The 22,123-nt window shown below is 46.0% G+C and overlaps 1 protein-coding gene across 3 annotated transcripts in view; it reads right to left on the minus strand.

The window, feature by feature from the left end:
* RFX2 (regulatory factor X2) overlaps window positions 1–13,924 on the minus strand; it is a 58,113-nt gene extending 44,189 nt beyond the window's left edge. For all 3 annotated transcript variants that reach the window (XM_032239168.1, XM_032239165.1, XM_032239160.1), the window contains exon 1: window positions 13,801–13,924. The gene's annotated coding sequence lies outside the window, so the exon portion shown is untranslated. The remainder of the gene's footprint in view (window positions 1–13,800) is intronic.
* Between the last annotated feature and the right edge of the window lie 8,199 nt (window positions 13,925–22,123).

Here is a 22,123-nt window from a genome sequence, read left to right on the forward strand (position 1 = left end):
CAGAGTCAGCATATCGCCCCCACAGTCCGGGTCCTCATTTCACCCAGACAGATAGATAGATGATAGATAGATAGATGATAGATAGATAGATGATAGATAGATAGATAGATAGATAGATAGATAGATAGATAGATAGATAGATAGATATAGAGAGAGGCAGAGATAGATATAGAGAGAGGGAGGGAGAGATAGATATAGATATAGATAGATAGATAGATAGATAGATAGATAGATAGATAGATAGATAGCAATAGCAGTTAGACTTATATACCGCTTCATAGGGCCTTCAGCCCTCTCTAAGCGGTTTACAGAGTCAGCATATCGCCCCCACAGTCTGGGTCCTCATTTCACCCAGATAGATAGATAGATAATAGATAGATAATAGATAGATAGATAGATAGATAGATAGATGATAGATAGATAGATAGATAGATAGATATAGAGAGAGGGAGGGAGAGATAGATATAGATAGATATAGGTAGAATGAATAGATAGATAGATGATAGATAGATAGATAGATAGATATAGAGAGGGAGGGAGGGAGAGATAGATATAGATAGATATAGATAGATAAATGATAGATAGAGATAGAATAGATAGATAGATAGATAGATAGATAGATAGATAGATAGATAGCAATAGCAGTTAGACTTATATACCGCTTCATAGGGCTTTCAGCCCTCTCTAAGCGCTTTACAGAGTCAGCATATCGCCCCCACAGTCCGGGTCCTCATTTCACCCAGATAGATAGATAGATAGATAGATAGATAGATAGATAGATAGATAGATAGATAGATGATAGATAGATAGATAGATAGATAGATAGATATAGAGAGAGGGAGGGAGAGATAGATATAGATAGATATAGGTAGAATGAATAGATAGATAGATGATAGATAGATAGATAGATATAGAGAGGGAGGGAGGGAGAGATAGATATAGATAGATATAGATAGATAAATGATAGATAGAGATAGAATAGATAGATAGATAGATAGATAGATAGATAGATAGATAGATAGCAATAGCAGTTAGACTTATATACCGCTTCATAGGGCTTTCAGCCCTCTCTAAGCGCTTTACAGAGTCAGCATATCGCCCCCACAGTCTGGGTCCTCATTTCACCCAGATAGATAGATAGATAGATAGATAGATAGATAGATAGATAGATAGATAGATAGATGATAGATAGATAGATAGATAGATATAGAGAGAGGGAGGGAGAGATAGATATAGATAGATATAGGTAGAATGAATAGATAGATAGATGATAGATAGATAGATAGATATAGAGAGGGAGGGAGGGAGAGATAGATATAGATAGATATAGATAGATAAATGATAGATAGAGATAGAATAGATAGATAGATAGATAGATAGATAGATAGATAGCAATAGCAGTTAGACTTATATACCGCTTCATAGGGCTTTCAGCCCTCTCTAAGCGGTTTACAGAGTCAGCATATCGCCCCCACAGTCTGGCTCCTCATTTCACCCAGATAGATAGATAGATGATAGATAGATAGATAGATATAGAGAGGGAGGGAGGGAGAGATAGATATAGATAGATATAGATAGATAAATGATAGATAGAGATAGAATAGATAGATAGATAGATAGATAGATAGCAATAGCAGTTAGACTTATATACCGCTTCATAGGGCTTTCAGCCCTCTCTAAGCGGTTTACAGAGTCAGCATATCGCCCCCACAGTCTGGGTCCTCATTTCACCCACCTCGGAAGGATGGAAGGATGAGTCAACCTTGAGCCGGTGAGATTTGAACAGCTGAACTGCAGATAACAGTCAGCTGAAGTGGCCTGCAGTACTGCACCCTAACCACTGCGCCACCTTGGCTCTTCATGATGACGAAGCTACGGCAGGCGTACCTGGAGTGACACGCAGAGCCATGTCGCCTGGCACCCGTGGCGTCACCCGTGGCTCTTCCGGGTTTCTGGCACGCATGCGCATGTGGCGATTAGCTAGCCTCTGTGCGAGCGACAGTGCCGGAAACTGGAAGAGCTGGCCTTCATTTTTCCGGTGTGAGCATGAATGCCGGCCAGCTGATTGTTGTGTGCGCATGAGTGCCGGTCATCAGCATGGCCGGCATGCACGAGCATGCTGTAAACCGGAAGTTCATTTTCAGGCCCACGTATGCACCCTGGGCAGCTCCTCTTCTGAGTGGCGGCCCAGATGAGTGTGCGTTTGAAGTGTGCAAGCGCACGCACACTCCCTTTTTGGCACTCGAAAAGGTTCACCATCACTGCTATATATTATTGTCCAGCGTCTTCTTCGAAACCTCCAGTGACAATGAGGATGAATCCTCCTTGGCAGGAAGTCTCTCCTTAATTTCAAGGATGGATCTTTCTTTTAAAAAGCTTCCACCCTTTATTTCATTCCCTGCCCTCGAGGGCTTTGGAAAATAATGATTTATAGATGTTTGATAAAGCATTTGAGTTACGCCTATCATTCCCCCCCCCCTTTTTGGGGAGATTTGTCTCCTCTTTTCCACGTGAATTAGGTTTTGCTGCCCACATGGGTAAATCTGCAGGCTACTTCCCCAAATTTTCCTCCATTTTATTGCGACTGAAAAGGAAAGAAATATATGGGGAATCCTCCCATCGGCTGCCTTTAAACAGAATGCCAATCAATCAAAATCAAAGGCCCCTTTCAATCCACCCTCGAAAGCAAAGAGACATTCAGAGCAAGGAAGACAGTTAATGGCAGTCCAGTTACAGAGGGAGGGTCTGCGTGTGCAACCCCAGGAAGCCGTATCCAGAGAGAGTCCGGAGGAATGCCATCGCTCGGGAAAATCCACATTTTTTGACTTTACGGCCCCAGACTGAATAACCTATTAAAACCTGCTTTGGGGCCAGAAAGATTTCACTGGGATAAAAGCAAGAGAGAAGTTCTTTCTTTCCCATTTTAGTTTGTCCACATCCTTTCCAGAGAGTGAGAGAGAGACAAGGCAGAAGGCAATGAAAGCTTCACCCCCTTAAGACAGAATCCGGGTCTTTTCCAAAATTCCCTTCCAAGCAGATGTTGGGGATGGAAACTGCATAAGTCAAAAAGAGGGCTGGGAAAAAAGCACATCCTGGACATCAATGGTTTCAACTTCTGCCCTCAAAACGAAGCTATGGGGCTCTGCACACCAGAACAACCAGACACAAGGGCAGTCCCCCCCCCCCGAACGCCATCACTCTGCTAAAGAAATAATCCCCTCAACACTGTCAAATGATCTACTCAGATTCTTCTCTTCCTTCCAATTACCCATTTCCTTTCCTGCTTACGACTAGAACTTTGTTGCTTGTACCTTACGATTTATGTTCTTTTATTTAGGTTCCTAGGATGATTTATGTTGATTGCTTATTTAGTACCCTATGATTATCACTAGGTGTTGTATCTTATTATTCTTGATTAGTATGTATGTATATATGTATAGTATAGTATAGTGTACATTGAGAGCATGTGCACCAACGACAAATTCCTTTTGTGTCCAGCCACACTTGGCCAATTCCATTCCATTCCATTCCATTTCTATTTCATTCCATTCTAATTATCTATTCTATTTCTATTCTACTCTATTCTAATTCTCTATTCTATTTTTATTCTAGTCTATTTCCTATTCTATTTCTATTTCTTTTCTATTCTATTCCCATTATCTAATTCCATTCCATTTCTATTTCATTCCATTCTAATTATCTATTCTATTTCTATTCTACTCTATTCTAATTCTCTATTCTATTTTTATTCGATTCTATTTCCTATTCTATTTCTATTCTATTCCAATTATCTAATTCCATTCCATTCCATTCTATTCTATTCCATTCTAAATTTCTCTTCTCTTCCATTCGACTCTATTCCAATTCTCTATTCTATTCTAATTCTATTCCAATTCTCTATTTTATCCCCTTCCCTTCTAGAAACTTTCCCCAGCAAAGAAAGAACCCAGAGCCCACCTGCTCTCTTGTTCCAAAAGCCTCGGAAGACGTGGAGCAACAGGACATGGAAAAGGGACAAAGGCCCCTTCTGAGATGCCCAGAAATCCTTTCTCACCAAACAGAAAAACATTTTTTTCCCTCCTCCAGATTTAATAGCAAGAAATTCTTTCGGAATACAGGTAGTCCTCGTCTTACAACTGTTCATTTAGTGACCGCTCAAAGCTACAACAGCACTGGAAAAAAAAAGTGACTTATGACTGTTTGTCCCAATTAAGGAGCCTTGCAATATCCTTTGTGGACTTCAACTCCCAGAATTCCTCAGCCAGCCTTTAAAATGGCCATGTTTGGAGAGCCCCTGGGCCAGACTTTCTAACCAGCGCATGCCTCAAAGGGGCCGATCGTGATCAAAAGCACAAAGACAACCACCTTGGGCACCTCATCTAGGCTACATCAAAGCCTCTCCTCCCCCCCCCCCGGGTGGCATTGCGGTTCTCTCTTTCCTCCCAGGTAATCCGAAGAGGTTGGCTTAGGGAGATGCCCTGGGCTGCCAGGCTGAGCGGCTGTTGGCGGAATGCCAGCCAGCGCATGGGAGGGCCTGGATCTCTCTTGGCTCTTTAACGTGGTTGCAATACTTGGGGCTTGTTACACTTCACCCCTTACGGGCACCAGCTTTGTTGCGTGAAGGCCCCCCCCCGAGGCTTTTGAGGTTGGGGACGGAGCACGTAGATGCCTGTCCCTCCTTAACCGTGGCAGGTTTCCTACTCAGGAGAGAAGGACGGGTCCGAGGTGACGTTTTTTGCCATCTCTCTGTGTGTATTTAGGCCTGTGGCGGTGCAGTGGCTTAAATGCGGTACTGCAGGCTACTTCTGCAGACTGCCGGCTGCCAGCAATTCGATCCTGGTTGCCTTCGGACGTTGCGGGTGCTTCCTCACTGGAGGTGTTTAAGTAGAGACTGGACAGTCACTGGTCTGAAATGGGATAGGGTGTCCTGATTGAGCAGGGGACTGGACTAGAAGACCTCCAAGGTCCCTTCCAGCTCCTATTCTGGTTGTTTGTCTGTCTGTCTGTCAGTCTATCCATCATCTATGTATGCACTACCTATCTATCCATTGTATCTATTTATCCATCCAACCACTGTATCTATCTATTCTATCTATCCAATCAGCCAACCATCTACTGTGTGTGTGTGTCTATCTATCTATTAGCCATCCATCTACTCTTATCCATCCATCCATCCATCCATGTATCTGTCTACTCTGTCTGTCTGCCTCTATTATATCTATCTATCTATCTATCTATCTATCTATCTATCTATCTATCTATCTATCTATCTATCTGCATCCATTCTATCTATCTATCTATCTATCTATCTATCTATCTATCTATCTATCTATCTATCTATCTATACCTATCTACCTACCTACCTACCTAACCTACCCACCCACCTATCATCTATCTGTCATCTATCTATCTATCTATCTATCTATCTATCTATCTATCTATCTATCTCTATCTATCTATCTATCTCTATCTATCTATCTATCTATCTATCTATCTCTATCTATCTATCTATATCTATCTATCTATCTATCTATCTATCTATCTATCTATCTATCTATCTATCTATCTATCTATCTCTACCTACCTACCTACCTACCTACCGACCTACCTACCTACCTACCTACCTAATCATCTATCTCTATCTAACAGATTAACAGAGTTGGAGGAGACCTTGGAAGTCATCAATCCAACCCCCTGCCCAAGTAGGAGACCCTACACCATTTCTGATAGATGGCAGTCCAGTCTCTTCTTGGACGCCTCCAGGGATGAAGCTCCCACAACCTCTGTCTGTCATCTATCTATCTATCTATCTATCTATCTATCTATCTATCTATCTATCTATCTATCTATCTATCTATTATCTATCGATCCATCGGCGGGGTAGCACAGTGGTTAGAAGGCAGTACTGCAGGCTACTTCTCCTGGCTGCCAGCAGTTCGATCCTGACTGGCTCCAGGTTGACTCAGCCTCCCCTCCTTCCCAGGTGGGTAAAATGAGCACCCGGATTGTTGGGAGGGCCAGAGGCCGACTCTGTAAAACTTCTTAGAGAGGCCTGTAAAAGCACAATGAAGCGGTATATAAGTCTAAGGGCTGTGGCTCCCTGGAAGAGCCAGCTCTTTTACAAATGGGGAGCCTCAAGCCCTCGGCTTTTTGAAACCCGGAGAGGCGGAATCGGGGGGGGGGGCCTGCTCTCCAAAATGTTGCCGTCCATCAGGTTGTAATATTTCAAACGACACCAAAAATCAAAAGTTAGTACGTGCCATCGGAGGTGTTCGTATTAAACTATAATTACTTAATGACAGAGTTAGGTTTAGGTGCAATTACATTCGAATTCAAAGGTTGGATTGGTCTAAAAAAAAAAAAAAGTGCGTTCTTTGAAGGCGAAGGAAGGATGAAGGCCTGGCTTTCTTCATGGCTTTGAAGTGATAAACCATGTTGCTCCTCCCAGCTGCAAAACACGCAAGCGAATGTTACGCTGTGCGGCATCCAGGAAGGGGTAAGGTCTCACCTAAGGGGTTCTTTTGACTCCGGTCTTGGAAGAGGGCTGGGGTCCGTTCTCCACCAGGAGCCGGTCTCTTGAGTTTGATAAATAAATAAAAATTAAAAGGAGGGGGAAAAGTGTGCTTTTTGTCGTATGGATGAGCCTTTCGCCTTTATGTCGGCAAGAAAAGGGAGAGGGAAACAAAAGAGACTTCTAGAGCGGATGACGTTACCTAGTTGGGTTGGAAAACGTCTGCAAGGAGACCACCAAGCTCAGAGAGGACAAAGGAGTCCTTCTCCTCCTCCTCCTCTTCTCTTTCTCCTTCTAGCTCTGATGATGTTACCTACTTGGCGTCGTGAAGCCGCCTGAAAGGTGGAGGAGGAGGAGAAGAGGATCCTTGGTGGTTTTCTTCTAGATGGTTCATGACCCAACTAGGTAACCTCATCAGGAGAAGGAGGGGGGAAGAGGAGGACTGTGGGGTGTTCCCATCAATTTGTGCACAAACTCACTGCAGCAGAAAAAAAGAAATAGAGGGTCTTATACCAGTGGTCTCCAAGCTTGGCAACTTTAAGACCTGTGGACTTCAACTCCCAGAGTTCCTCAGCCAGCAAAGCTGGCTGAGGAACTCTGGGAGTTGAAGTCCACAGGTCTTAAAGTTGCCAAGCTTGGAGACCACTGATTCTAGTCCGACCCCCCCCCCTCCGCCCAAGCAGAAGGGCATTTCTGGGAGTTGAAGTCCACAAGTCTTAAAGCTGCCAAGGTTGGAGACCACTGTCTTATACCAGCAGTCACCAACCAGTGGTCTGGGAGAAAATCTTGGTGGTCCGCAGAAAAATTACTTGCATTTTTATATTGCACTAAATACTATTTATCTTTTTTAAAAAAATTCTTATTAGTGGTCCGCGGGATTTAAAATTATGAGGTCCGAAAGGATGGTGAGCCCCCCCCCCCCCCGGTCTATATAACCTCTTCCAACAGTGGATATCCACACAACTTTGGTTGTACCACAAAACCGCGGACAACAAAACCGCGGACAAAATCGCGTATGTGACGTCATCACAGCGCGACGAAAAAGATTGAAAAATGTAAAAATAAAGCGAAAACCTTACCCTAACCCCCTCAAACCTAACCCTAAACCTAACCCTAAACCTAACCCTTAACGTAACGAAAAACCTAACGCTAACCCTTAACCTAACGCTAAACGTAACGCTAACGCTCTAACCCTAACCCTTAACCTAACCCTAACCCTTAACCTAACGCTTACCTTTATGTGAATCAGCTTGCTGTAATTTAATTTTTATTTCAATTTTTCGATCTTTTTCGTCGCGTTGTGATGACGTCACATACGCGATTTCGTCGACCGCGCTTTTGTGGAACGCGGTTTTGACGGGTCACGCACAACTTTATCAAAAAGGGCCTGACTCAACCCAATACAACACAACCGACACAAGCCCTGAAAAGGCAAAAGAAAACACACGGCCAACGCAACCAGAGCAGCAGGCAAGCCACAAACAGCTCCTCACGACAACCCAGAATTAAAAACCGAGTATGTCATCTCCGACAGACAATGTAATGACTGCAACAGACAATATGTAGGACCAACAGGCAGAAGACATCCATGGACGCCAACTAGCCGTTGGAAGACAGGAGGAAAACTCTTTCATTTTACAACGCGTGGACAGACTTAACCCTATGGCCATTCTGGACCGAACCGAGTCCAAAAAGGCCAGGGAATTCTTAGAAGCCTGGTGCTCGGCCATCGACAGACACATAGAGATAAACAATATCTCTACGCGATGCAGAAGAGAGCATCGACGAGTCAAAAAGGGGAACAAAAACACTTCCCCACCAGCACCCAGAGGAGCATAGATGAACCCCAAGATTAACAACGGATCAACAACCGGGCATTAGACCAACGTTTCACAACAGAGCAATTAACCAGCAGAAGGTCTTGTCTCCAGAGGTTGCGAATGCCCCAACACTGGAGGCTTTTAAGAAGATGCTGGATAACCCTTTGTCTGAAGTGGTGTAGGGTTTCTTGCCTAGGCAGGGGGCTGGACTAGAAGACCTCCAAGGTCCCTTCCAACTCTGTTATTCCCTTAAAACAGCAGCCTAATCAAGGAACTGCTGAACAAGCCAGCAGTTAACAGCCCAAACTCTAAGACCAACCCTGACAGGGCACAGCCACCGGAATACAATCCGAGAATAAACTCCACTCCCTTCTAGAACTGATGATGTTACCTAGTTTGGCAATGAAATGTCTGCAAGAAAGTTACCGAGCTCAGGGTCCGTGGAGATTCTCAGCCCTCCAGGCCAAAGGTGCTTTTTCAAGAGGCAACTGGCCTTTTTTTTTTGGTTTTTCTTTTCATTTTGCTTCTCTTCCGAGCAGCTTCTTCAGCTCTGATAAATAAATAAATAATGATTGGATGGTGGGGAACGGAAGGATTTATACTCCTTGCAGGCAGCTGGTTATTTGCATCCTTTTAGAAGGTCGTTGAGGCCACCTGGAGGTTTATCTCAGGGGTCCTCAGAGTCACCTGAGTGGGGCACATGGGTGTGGACCTTCTGAAACTGCTGAACGACATTCTCTATCTCCGGTCTACAACACGGTCCATTCAGCAGTTCCAAGGTGACCCTGAGGACACAAGTAAACCTCCAAGTGGCCTCAACAACTCTCACGAAGGATGCAAATGACCAGCTGTCTGCAAGGGCTATAAATCCTTCCCTTCCCCACCATCCAGTCAGAGTTGAAGAAGCTTCTTGGAGGAGAAGCGAAACGTCTTCAAAAGAAAAAAACAAGAAAGTCCAGTTGCCTCCTGAAAAAAGAGCCCCTTTGGGACCCCAAGCTCAGAGAGCGCCAAGGACCCTGAAAAGGAGCTTGACTGAGGGGGAACGAGGGGAACAGCTGAAGCTCAGAAAGGAAGTCTGATTGACAGCCATCTGTCTGACATGATATAGAGTTGAAATGTTTGAATATTAGTAGCTCAGGTTGGTAATGGGGCCGTTGGCAATTTTTGCAAACGTTTCATCACCACTCGAGGAGACATCATCCGTGCGCTTTGACTGGTGCTCGTCTGTCAGACCTGTGTTCTGACAGACGAGCACAAGGCAAAACTCACCGACGAGGTCTCCACGAATGGTGATGAAACGTTTGCAAAAATCGCCAAGCTCGGAGCTCAAAGCAACGGCCTAAACGGTGTAGGGCAGGGGTATCAAAACTCGATTTCATTGAGGGTTGCGTAAGGGTCTGACCTTGAGGGGCTGGGGTGGGCGTGGCCACTTGTGTTGGGGCCCCTGTGGGGCCCGAAGGCTCTGCCAGCGAAAGGGGGCTCCATTGACCATTGGCAGAGCCCCCCCTGGGCTGGTCTTTTGCTGTTTCCAGGGTGGTCCTGCAGGGCAGATCTAAGCACCCCTCCCCTCAGGCCGGCTCCAGCTCCGGGGCCTTGACTTTGGCAGACCTGGCCTAGGGTCTCTGGCTAGAGAAGAGGGTGGGAGTAGAATGCCTCCAACTCGGTTATTCTGCTTCTTGGGGTCTAAATCTGCAGCTTCCAGGGACTCCAACCCGGAAGTAGTTGAGACGAGGGCTTTGCAAAGCGAAAGCAAAAAGATCGGCCAGGAAGCCTCCACAGAGCCAGGACTCTGCAGGGCCAGGCAGGGAAGGGAAAACATTTCCCCCAGCAGCCCTGGGAGAAACTTTACTGCAGAAAGGGGGAAAAAAAGGGGGGGGGAGGGAGGGGGCGGAGGAACAGGCCTGTCTCTTGCAACACCAGGGCACTGACGCTGCATTTCCCCGTTTTTTGCACGGAAGAGACTTGCCGACGAAGGGAAGAGCTGAGTTGGCACCGCAGGGAAAGGAGGGCAGCAGGCATTTAAGGGAAGTGGGTGCTGTGGTCCGGATGAGGCCGGGCCGGGCGGAGAAAAGGACTGGCATCAAAGCTTTTCTCCCCTCCTCTTTAAACTGAATGGCCTCGTCCAACAAACTTCCCTGTTTGAACTGGGCAACAGCCTGTTTTTCTCACAGGGCTGCCATTTAGGACACTTAAAAAAAACACACACACTTTAGAAAACTGCCTGGGGAGATCCTGGAATCAAAAGAATCAATAAACAGATTTGTAAAGCTCTAGAAACAAAGTTGTAACTAGTAGCCAGCAGGAGTTGGTTAGAAAACATGTCGTGTCAAACCAATCTCATTTCATCCTGAGACAAAGTGACTAAATGAGCAGAACAGCGAATGGAAATAGTAGACCAATGTTTCTCAACCTTGGCAACTTGAAGATGTCTGGACTTCAACTCCCAGAATTCCCCAGCCAGCATTCGCTGGCTGGGGAATTCTGGGAGTTGAAGTCCGGACATCTTCAAGTTGCCAAGGTTGAGAAACACTGTAAGTAGACTTAAGACTTCAGCAAGGCATTCGGCAAAGTAGACCACAACCTACTTCTCGGAAAGCTAGGAAAATGTGGGGAGCATCACTGCCAGATGCTTCTGTAAGTGGCTGGGAAAACGCACATCTGTCTGAAATGCTGGAGGGCTGGGATGGTGAACCCATGGCACGCATGCCACAGGTGGCATGTGGCACCGTGGAGCCACATTTGCCGGCAGGGCAGCCCTCAACTCCAGTGCGCATGTGTGCACTGGCCAGCTGATTTTCAGCCTTCCGGAGGGCAGCGGGGGGGGGGAGGCTGTTTTCGCCCTGCCTAGGCTTCAGGAAAGCCTCCGGAGCCTGGGGAGGGTGAAAATCCCCCCCCCAACACACACATGGGGGTCGCTCATACATGCGCAGGTGGGGAGTCGCTTGCACAAGCCCAGGTGGGTGGGCACATGCTCGTGTGCGATAGTGCATGCACACGGTGTTGTGGCACCGCTTTAGAAAAAGGTTTGCCCCCATTGCTGTAGGGTGCTTGAGCCAGGGGTTGGATTAGAAGACTTCCAAGGTCCCTTCCAGCTCTATCCTGATTAAACCGCTTAACTCTTGTCCATGGGCCTCTTCTTAATTGCATGCCGAGAACGGTAAACCATAAACAGTGAACCATAAACCTGTCTGGCCAATTGCATCCCGGGGTTAATAAGCAGAGGTAGGAGTCAGCCTTAGGCCCCAACAGGAGCCAATCTGTTGCTCCCAATCTGTCCGTTTCCTCGTCCGGGATGAAAACAAACTAAAATCGACTAAAAACAAAGATTTAGCAAAACCAACAAACCACCACCAAAAAAGGGAGCGTTATCTCAGTTTCCGGAGCCCGGCTTTGATCATCGGTGGTGGGGACTGTGGGAGTGTCTCGTGGACAGATAAGGCCACCTCGCCGTCATAAACGCTTTTATCGTTCACACAACGGGAGAGTAGCTTTATCAGGAAAGGCAGCGAAAAGCACCGTCAGCCTTTTTCTCGCCCCCCCCTTTCCGTCTTTCTCCTTGCATCATGTCAATCTGCGTCACGCCACTAAGTTTGCTTCCAAAGGTTTGCAAAGTGGAGCAAAGCTCACCCTGAGCTCGTCCCCTTCTCCAAATCCCGAGCCCCTTTTCCTGCTCCCCTCTGGTTCAATTTCAGAGAAAGAGAGAGAGAGACAGACAAGGATCAGCCCAGCATGCAATGGAAAAGGAAGGCCGGGTTCGGCTTATGTGAAATCTAATCTCCCCGACGCTGCCGAGCCGAGGGAGGAGGCAGCAGCAGCAGCAAGTCCTGGCACGCCAAGCCAGACAGAAGTCAGCTCCAGCAGGAATGTCAGCCAGATTTGAAGAGTGCTGGCATTTGGGAGGGGAGGGGATGTTTTAAATAGATCTGGGTGGCTCTGGCCAAGACCCCTTGGCTGCCTGGAAGGAATCCCGCCAGGCTCTGCACCGCGAAACCAACTTCCCTCCCTCCCTCTCTTCCCTTCCCTTCTTTCTCCTTCTCTTTGCTCCTTTCCTTTTCTTTCTTCTTCCCTTCCTTCTTTCAGACTTTCCTCCCTCCCTCCCTCCCCTTCCCGCCTTCCTTCCCTCTCTTTGCTCCTTTCCTTTCTCTTCCCTTCTTTCCAACTTTCCTCCCTCCCTTCCCTTCTTTCTCTTTCTTCTTTCCCTTCCTTTCTCTTTCCTTCTTTCCAACTTTCCTCCCTCCCTTCCCTTCTTTCTCTTTCTTCTTTCCCTTCCTTTCTCTTCCTTCTTTCCAACTTTCTCCCTCCCTCCCTTCTTTCTCTTTCTTCTTTCCCTTCCTTTAGCTTTCCTTCTTTCCAACTTTCCCCCTCCTTTCCCTTCTTTCTCTTTCTTCTTTCCCTTCCCTTCTTTCCAACTTCCTCCCTCCCTTCCCTTCTTTCTTTCCTTTCCTCTCTTCCCTTCCTTTCTCTTTCCTTCTTTCCAACTTTCCTCCCTCCCTTCCCTTCTTTCTTTCCTTCCTTCTTTCCCCTTCCTTTCTCTTTCCTTCTTCCAACTTTCCTCCCTCCCTTCCCTTCTTTCTTTCCTTTCCTCTTCCCCCTTCCTTCTTTCCTTAACCTATCCCCTTCCTCCCTTCCTCTCCTTCCCCTCTTTCTTTCTCCTTCCTCCCTCGCTCCCTCCCCCCCTCCCAATGTCAGCCCTAGCAAGAAAGCAAGGAGATCCCTCGACACAGCTCACAGATCCAACCACGATTTGTGTCATTTCCCTGCCAACCCAAACCGGACTCTTGATTGACACCAGTCGCTCCCCATTCAAGGATGTCATCCCCCAGACTACCCCCCCCCTCTCTATTTGTCACCCATCCTAATGTACGGGAGAAAGGGGGCAAGAAAGAGGAGAAAACCCCTCTCCCCCCTAAAAAACACCACCACCAGGGGGGCTTTGGGAGTCCAAGAGGGTCGTGGAGCAAAAGAGTTTGGGGGAAAGTATCTAGTTTCCCACGCGCAGCAACTTTTCAGACGGGCGGACTTCAACTCCCAGAATTCCCCAGGCAGCTTCGCTGCCTGGGGAATTCTGGGAGTTGAAGTCCGCCCGTCTGAAAAGTTGCTGCGCGTGGGAAACACCGCCCTGGGACCCCCCCAAACTCACTTTAATCGCCCCCACCCCAAAATTACGGCGTTGGGGGGGGGGTCCGACCCTGAGCCATCCCTCCCCCTGAAGGGAAAACTTGCAAATGGGGGGGGGGGGGAGAGAGACAGGTGGGTTAGGATTGAGGTGGGGGCTGATACAGCCCTCCAGCCGCTCCCTCCAGCCAAAGCGCCTGGGCCCACCTGTTGCAAACTTCCTCCGGAGTCACTCCGGATTAACACGGCCTTCCTACCCCCTCCCCCGCCAACATCCCGGAACTCCTGCCCGTCTCCGGTGCCAGGTACGCGGAGCCTCCTCCACCCCCCCCACCCCCCGCCCCGAAGTCTTACCTGGCCTCGCCGGGGCTGCCGGGCTCCCCGCGGGGCTGCGCTGGGTTCCGGCGGCCGAGGGTGCAGGCGGCGCCGGCGGCGGCGGCGGCTCCCGTTGGCAAGTAACCGTCTCCAGGGCTACGGTCACTATGGCGCCTCCTCGCGCGGGGTTTCGAGGCAACTGTTGCTAGCCTGCCCCGTGACGTCGGAGGACACGCCCCCTCGGCTCGCTCCCATTGGGCGGCTCTGGAAAGGCGGGCGGGGGAGGAGGGGGGGAGGCGGGGCCGGCGGTTGCCGCGCGTTTTGGCGCCAAAGAGCGCTGAGGGGGAATTGTAGGGTTGGGTGCGGAGGGGGGGGGGGGGAGAGGAAAGATTGCTGAGGGCCTCTGCGCATGCGCAGAGCGCTGCTTTAAAGGGCCCACTTGGGAGGGAGGGAGGGAGCACAGCAGGCCCATGTTGCTCCATTCAGCTGGGGATGATGGGATATCATGAGGCTTTCTGTCATCCAGATGTGGTTGTCCCAAAAATGCTTTTTCACCCCCCCCCCCCACAAGAGGCAACTGGGCTTTTTTGGGGTGATTTTCCTTGAAGAGGTTTCGCTCCTCCTCCTCCGAGAAGCTTCCTCAGCTCTAGAATACAGTCAAGAGTTGAAAAAGTTTCTCGGAGAAGAAAAAATCTCAAGAAAACCATTAAAAATTTATTCTGTTTGGCCTGGTCTGAACAGAATTAAATAAATGATTAATTTGTTAATTTTAATCTAATTTTTTTTAAAATTTTAATTGGGTTTTGTTTTCAGCTCTATAATACAGTCAAGAGTTGAAGAAGTTTCAAAAAAAAATCTCATCAAGGAAAAACCCATAAAAATTTGTTCGGCCTGGCCTGAACAGAATAAAATAAATGATTAATTTAATTGTTAATTTTAATCTGATTTTTAAAATTTTAATTGGGTTTTGTTTTCAGATCTATAATACAGTCAAGAGTTGAAGAAGTTTCAAAAAAAATCTCATCAAGGAAAAACCCATAAAAATTTGTTCGGCCTGGCCTGAACAGAATAAAATAAATGATTAATTTAATTGTTAATTTTAATCTGATTTTTAAAATTTTAATTGGGTTTTGTTTTCAGATCTATAATACAGTCAAGAGTTGAAAAAGTTTCTCGGAGAAGAAAAAATCTCATCAAGGAAAAAACCCATAAAATTTATTCTGCTCAGCCTGGCCTGAACAGAATAAAATAAATGATTAATTTAATTGTTAATTTTAATCTACTTTTTAAAATTTTTAATTGGGTTTTGTTTTTCAGCTCTATAATACAGTCAAGAGTTGAAAAAGTTTCTTCCGAGAAGAAAAAATCTCATCAAGGAAAAACCCATAAAAATTTATTCTGCTGGGCCTGTCCTGAACAGAATGAAATAAATGATTAGTTTAATTGTTAATTTTAATCTAATTTTTTAAAAATTTTAATTGGGTTTTTGTTTTCAGCTCTATAATACAGTCAAGAGTTGAAAAAGTTTCTCGGAGAAGAAAAAAACTCAAGGAAAACCCCACAAAATTTATTCTGTTTGGCCTGGCCTGAACAGAATGAAATAAATGATTAATTGTTAACTTTAATCTAATTTTTAAAATTTTAATTGGGTTTTGTTTTTGGATGCTTTATTTAATTCCTTTTAACTTTTGGTAATGTTTTTTTTCACTAATGTTGTACGCCTGAGTTCCGTTGCCTCTTGGAAAAGCAAGTTGGGATGGGACTTAAATGTTTCTTGGCCATTCAGCTTTTTTTCTTTAACATGGCTGGCCTGGATCAATAGCCATAGCGCTTAGAGTTAAGAATAAACAGAGCTGGAAGGGACCTTGGAGGTCTTCTAGCCAGCCCCCTGCCCAACCTGTAACCATTTCAGATAAGGGACTAGTCTCTTACCTCCAGAAGTGTGCGAGTTGGTTTAAGAGATGCTGGGAAACCATTTGTCTGAAGTTGTTGTAGGGTTCCTGCCTTAGGGCAAGGGGTTGGACTAGAAGACCTCCAAGGTCCCTTCCAACTCGGATTCTATCTATTCGTTATCCTATCCTATTCTTTATTATTCTCACCCTTATTCCTTATCTTACTCTATTTATCCTTGTTCCTTAATCTATTCTATTATCCTATCCCATCTTCTATTCTGTTCTATTCTACCCTATTCATCGGATCCTATTTATTATTCTATCTATCCTAGTTCCTTATCTACTCTATTTAGCCCTTGTTCTTAATCTATTCGATTTATTCCTATCCATTCTTCTATGCTTCTATTCTACCCTTATTCATCGTATCCTATTTATTATTCATCATATCCTTATTCCTTATCTTACTCTATTTATCCTTGTTCCTTATCTATTCTATTTATCCTATCCCATCTTATTCTATCTCTATTCTATTCTACCCTTCATCGTATCCTATTTATTATTCTATTCTATCCTTATTCCTTATCTTACTCTATTTATCCTTGTTCCTTAATCTATTCTATTTATCCTATCCCATCTTCTATTCTTTCTTATTCTATTCTACCCTTATTCATCGTATCCTATTTATTATTCTATTCTATCCTTATTCCTTATCTTACTCTATTTATCCTTGTTCCTTAATCTATTCTATTTATCCTATCCCATCTTATTCTATTCTACCCTTATTCATCGTATCCTATTTATTATTCTATTCTATCCTTATTCCTTCTTACTCTATTTATCCTTGTTCCTTAATCTATTCTATTTATCCTATCCATCTTATTCCTATTCTTTCTTATTCTATTCTACCCTTATTCATCGTATCCTATTTATTATTCTATTCTATCCTTATTCCTTATCTTACTCTATTTATCCTTGTTCCTTAATCTATCTATTTATCCTATCCCATCTTATTCTATTCTTTCTTATTCTATTCTACCCTTATTCATCGTATCCTATTTATTATTCTATTCTATCCTTATTCCTTATCTTACTCTATTTATCCTTGTCCTTAATCTATTCTATTTATCCTATTCCCATCTTATTCTATTCTTTCTTATTCTATTCTACCCTTATTCATCGTATCCTATTTATTATTCTATTCTATCCTATTCCTTATCTTACTCTATTTATCATTGTTCCTTAATCTATTCTATTTATCCTATCCCATCTTATTCTATTCTTCTTATTCTATTCTACCCTTATTCATCGTATTTCCTATTTTATATTCTATTCTCTCCTTATTCCTTATCTTACTCTATTTATCCTTGTTCCTAATCTATTCTATTTATCCTATCCCATCTTATTCTATTCTTTCTTATTCTATTCTACCCTTATTCATCGTATCCTATTTATTTATTCTATTCTATCCTTATTCCTTATCTTACTCTATTTATCCTTGTTCCTTAATCTATTCTATTTATCCTATCCCATCTTATTCTATTCTTTCTTATCTATTCTACCCTTATTCATCGTATCCTATTTATTATTCTATTCTATCCTTATTATCACTGCAGTCAAGAGGTTACTACAGGGTTACTAAGTGAATCCCCCTGGATTTTTGACCATCCAAAAGTTTGCAAAAGGGGGATCTCTTGACTTTGGGACACAGCAACGGTCGTAAGTATGAGTCTGTTGCCAGACGTCTGAATTTTGTTCACATGATCACGGGGCTCCGACCAAAAGTCCTTAGTGTTAACAACAGTCATGTCACTTTTACATCCGAACTAGAGACTGTGTTGTTTGTGTGTGTCATATATGTGGGTATATGCATATTTACGTGTATAGACACACACACACACACGCACACACAGTAGCCTAGAGGTGGAGCTCTCGCCTCACAATAAAGAGGCTGTGAGTTCAATTCTAGATAGAGGCAGCTATTTCTCGGCACAAAGATATATCTGCTGAAAAATAACTCTGCATTGGCGATAGGAAGGGCATCTGGCCAGTAAACACTCTGATAGCTCCATTCACAAGCCCACATTTCACTCCGCAAAGGATTATTGGGTTGTTAAGATCACACACACACACACAGCAATCATTGTTTTTATAGATTTTCCATTGGAGGTGGTGACCCTTTGAGAGCTGCATGCAATGAAATTTCATTTTAAGGTATGCCGGTTAGGGTACCTTTAAAATCACAATGAAGTTATTCTAAGTCAGTCTGTTGAACTTTGAATGGCCTCTAAATGAAACGCTTCCCCAGTACTTTACAGCACCTCCTGTGAGCCTTTCTGCCTGTCCATTAATAGCAACAGCACTTAAAGACTTATACACCGCTTTGCAGTGCTTTGCAGCCCTCTCTAAATGGTTTACGGAGTCAGCCTCTTGCTCCCAACAATCTGGGTCTTCATTTGACCCACCTTGGAAGGAGGGAAAGGCTGAGGCAACCTTCAGCCTGGTGAGGTTTCGAACTGCAGTCCAGCCGGCAGTCAGCCGAAGTAGCCTGCAGTACTGCACTCCAACCACTGCCCCACCATGGCTCATTAACCATGTTTTTGTGTGACTTGTTGGTGTTTTACGACCTGCAAGAACCATTGAGGATCAGCCCCTGAAGGGAAGGTTGCACCCAGTCCAGCTTAACCTGCCACAACACTCCCGTGGGGCTGCGTTTGGCTGCAGGCAGAAGTTCACCCGGGACACCCTTGGAAAGAGGGCTAAAAAAAACACACTCAAGGCCGGTTCTGAGCTTGCATCTTTTTGTTTATTCTGAAATATTTTGCCTGACATGATTCGAAAGGCCTTAAGACAAAACCTGGGACCACATAAAGTACAACATGCCCTGCAACAGGTGGGTGAAAAATATACAGAATTTCCACTTAAAATGTCTTTTTTTCCCCCCGCAGCCACCCCTGGCTTTTGCGTCCTGATTTCTGGCACTCCACTTTAGAGAATATCAAGAGCCGGACCTCAAAATTTGAGGATGAATCAGGGAAGGCGAACTTCAAACTCCCGTCAAGATAATAACCACGTTGCAAGGAAAGGGGAGCCTGGAAGGCTGTTAGCCAACATCTGCATATTTTGCAAGAAAAAAAGACCCCCCAAACGTTTACTTACAGACCATGTTACAATATGCGGTGACCCTCCCAGCTTTGGATGGCTTTGAAAACGCTTAAGAAAAAAACACACTAATAAAAATGGACAAATGGACACATTTGATTCCTAAAGACACGATTCCTTCGCACCCAATTCATAAATACAGGGAACTCCTATTATCACATTTAACAGGGAGAAAGATGAGCTCCATGGCAGTCTTTAAGCCATCCCCACGAAAACAGAGCAGCCTGATTGACCTTTTATCAAATACGCCCCACCTCCCCTCATGTTTTACACTAGGAGCTAAAGTGATTTGGTTTAGCTCACGCTATTAAAAATTATAATCCATGATTGCACCTTTAAGACACCCCCTTCCCCCGTTTGCTCAATGCCTCTTCACCGTAATTCTTACCAAACATTTAAATACCCCCCCTTTGCACTGAAAAGCGGCACAAATTCACACTTTGGCTCTTCCACACCGTTTGGGTTTTGTATCCAGAGCATACTTGCAGTTTCGTGGTAGATTTAATGGGGAGCAGGGCACAGCTGGGCAGCCTAGCTCCCACCCACCCTGCGCGCACGATAATTGGGCTGGAATTAAGTCTTAGGTTCACACGGAACAAGTGCAAGTTAAACTTTGACCGATGCTCCCAGGTCCCCAGATTGTGTTCCCAAGACACTTGTGAGCGAGGGGAGGGAGGTTTCTGCCCATTCCTTCCTTCCTCGCTGGGACGTTGGCCCCCTGGTACAAGAGGCACAAAGTGGACCCCAAGATGCTGAAAAAGATCCCAAACTCCGGTCGAACCTCGCTGGGTAACACACACACATACCCTTCCGCAACCAGGTAAAAACAACGAGAAGACTTTTAAGTGTGCCAGACTCCTTGCGGGAACAAATGTTTCTGCTGTGTGTGTGTGCAACATGGACACCGGCCGTTTGTGGAAGGAGAAAAAGTGCCCCGTGCAAAGACTCGCCCAACGAGCTGCCCCACGGCACCACAAGAACACACAGTGTTCACACCCGACTGTGTGTGGCACAGCTGCAAAGTTTTCCTTTGGTTTGCTAGAGAACTCCCATCCCACCCTTGGAGAAAGGAAGGACGGACAGAAGAAGGAAGGAAGGAAAGAAAGGAAGTAGGAAAGAAAGAAGGAAAGAAAGGAAGAAGGAAAGAAAGGAAAGAAAGAAAGAAAGAAGGAAAGAAAGAAAGAAGGAAAGAAGAAAGAAAGAAGGAAAGAAGAAAGAAAAAGGAAAGAAGGAAAGAGAAGAAGAAGAAAGAAAAGAAAGAAAGAAAGAACCCTGAGGTTGGTACATTCATTTCGGGAAGAGGGACCTGGGGGTCAAAATAGCTGGCGGGGGTTCTTCCTGAGGTCCCCACCCGGAAAGCCAGAGTCCGAAGTGCAGAGGACTCTCCTGTCGTGGCGGAGGGCAAGAGACGATGGCTTTGTTGGGAAAAAACCTCATTTATCAAGGGAAGCGACGGTGCACCTCGCCCCCCGCCAGGAAGACTCCGGTAAAGATGCTGCACTTTGAACACAGGCCGGCGGAGAGAACGGGGATCTTCGTTCAGAAATCCGGCGTTTCCGAGTAGAGCTGTTGGATCTGTTCTTGATACATCTTGGCTACCACGGGCCTCTTCAGCTTCATGGTTGGGCCTGAGGGCAGACACAGGGGGTCACGTTAACGCCCAAGCCCCCCACCCCCCCGCCCGGCCCTCTATCATCCCTTTCAATTTTTCCCCGAAGCTGTGCAAAGCTCCAGAGAAATTTCTCGCAACCCTCGGATGGAAGAGGGGGAGGATTGCTCCCTTAACACTGGTGAGGAATGGGCTACCAGCTCCCTCCCCAGGTGGGATGCTGTCCCCAGTGGGTAACCCTGAGCTAGGAGGCTCTTCAGATTCTCCCATGAGCAGGCAGCTTTAAAACCTTTGAAGAGACCCCCAACAAGGGTAAGATTCCTCCGGGAGTAAATGTAAAACTTCCGTTTGGAAAAGGGAGCAGAGGGCTGGTGCTCTTTTAATTTAGCATCTTGGAGGACAAAGGTTAGGGGGCAAGGACTTTTAAACCGTGCCTGCCCATCCCCAGGACTTCCTCTTTCCAAGACCGGACAAATGTCTTTGGGCTTATTATCTCTCCGGAGTGAAACGGCTTAAGATCCCCAGCCAAGCGGAATCTGGGCTGAGCCCCACGGATCCTGCATATCGCCCCCCAAAAACCTACTCCTTGCATCCTCCTTGAAGACGGGTGGGTTTCAACCCCCCAGAATCCCCCTGGGCCACCAAAGTTCAGAAACACCGCCTTGTACCATCTGACAACCCCCCCTCTACCCAGCAGCCTTTTGCCCCCCACCCCAAATCTCCCACCCCCACAAAGAGGAGCGGGAAGCCATGCCAGCCGCTTACCAAGCTCTCCACTCTGGATGGAGAAGTCCTTGTTCAGGAGGAGCCACTTCTGGATCTTTTGAGCGTTGGAGGTGGCGCGGTCGTTGACCTTCATGACCCCTTCTGGATGGCGGTGTACACAGCCACGTCTTTGTTCCCCACGATGTCGGAGACTTTGGTCGACTTGCTGCCCAGTTTCTGGCAGTACTCACGGCTTCAGGCGTCAGCTGTCTTCCGAGAGCCCCGTTTCCAAGTTCACCTTGCTCTAGGAAAAGCAGAGGAGGAGCAGCCTTGGGACGGCCGCGTAGAAGGGACACAGTGCCACCCTTGGTGGTGGCTGGCCCTGCCCCTGGTGGGTGCCCAGAAGGGGGTGGCTGAGAGCGGGCTGCGTGGGCCATTCCGACAAGGTGGAGTACAAGATAAGAGTTCAAGGCAGAGGCCAGAAACGTTTGCCCCCCACTTGGAGGCCATTTCTGGACCCTCAGAAATGATCCTTTCCCACCGTGATTGGTGGCGCACAGAACCTTCTTCCTCAACCCCCCCCCCAGCATAGGATCAGCCCCATCCTAAGTTAAGCGACTCTTTTGGAGCATTTAGGACTTCAGTAACCGAGCATTAGAAGACTTAAAATTGTCTGCGGAAGGACAGGATGCTGCAAACTCCCCGCTGCTGCAGCTTTCTTCAAGGTTCTAGTCCTCAAGCTTTCAACCTGAAGAGTTTGAAAGGTGATTTAAAAAAAAAAATCTGGACCGACACCCTCAAGTTGTGCCTTCCCCAAAGGGGTGAACTCCAGTTTAACCCTCTGGAGCGGCATGTTTCTCCATTTTGGCCGCTTTTAAGATGGGTGGGCTAAGATTTTCAGCCAAGTGGGATTCCCCACTGATCCTGTATATCGCGTGGCACGACAAAACCGCGCTCGACTAAAGCGCGCCCGATTAAACCGCGTCGCTGACGTCAT

The sequence above is a fragment of the Thamnophis elegans genome, chromosome 1 (genome assembly GCF_009769535.1).
Source record: "Thamnophis elegans isolate rThaEle1 chromosome 1, rThaEle1.pri, whole genome shotgun sequence".
Lineage (NCBI taxonomy): Eukaryota > Metazoa > Chordata > Lepidosauria > Squamata > Colubridae > Thamnophis > Thamnophis elegans.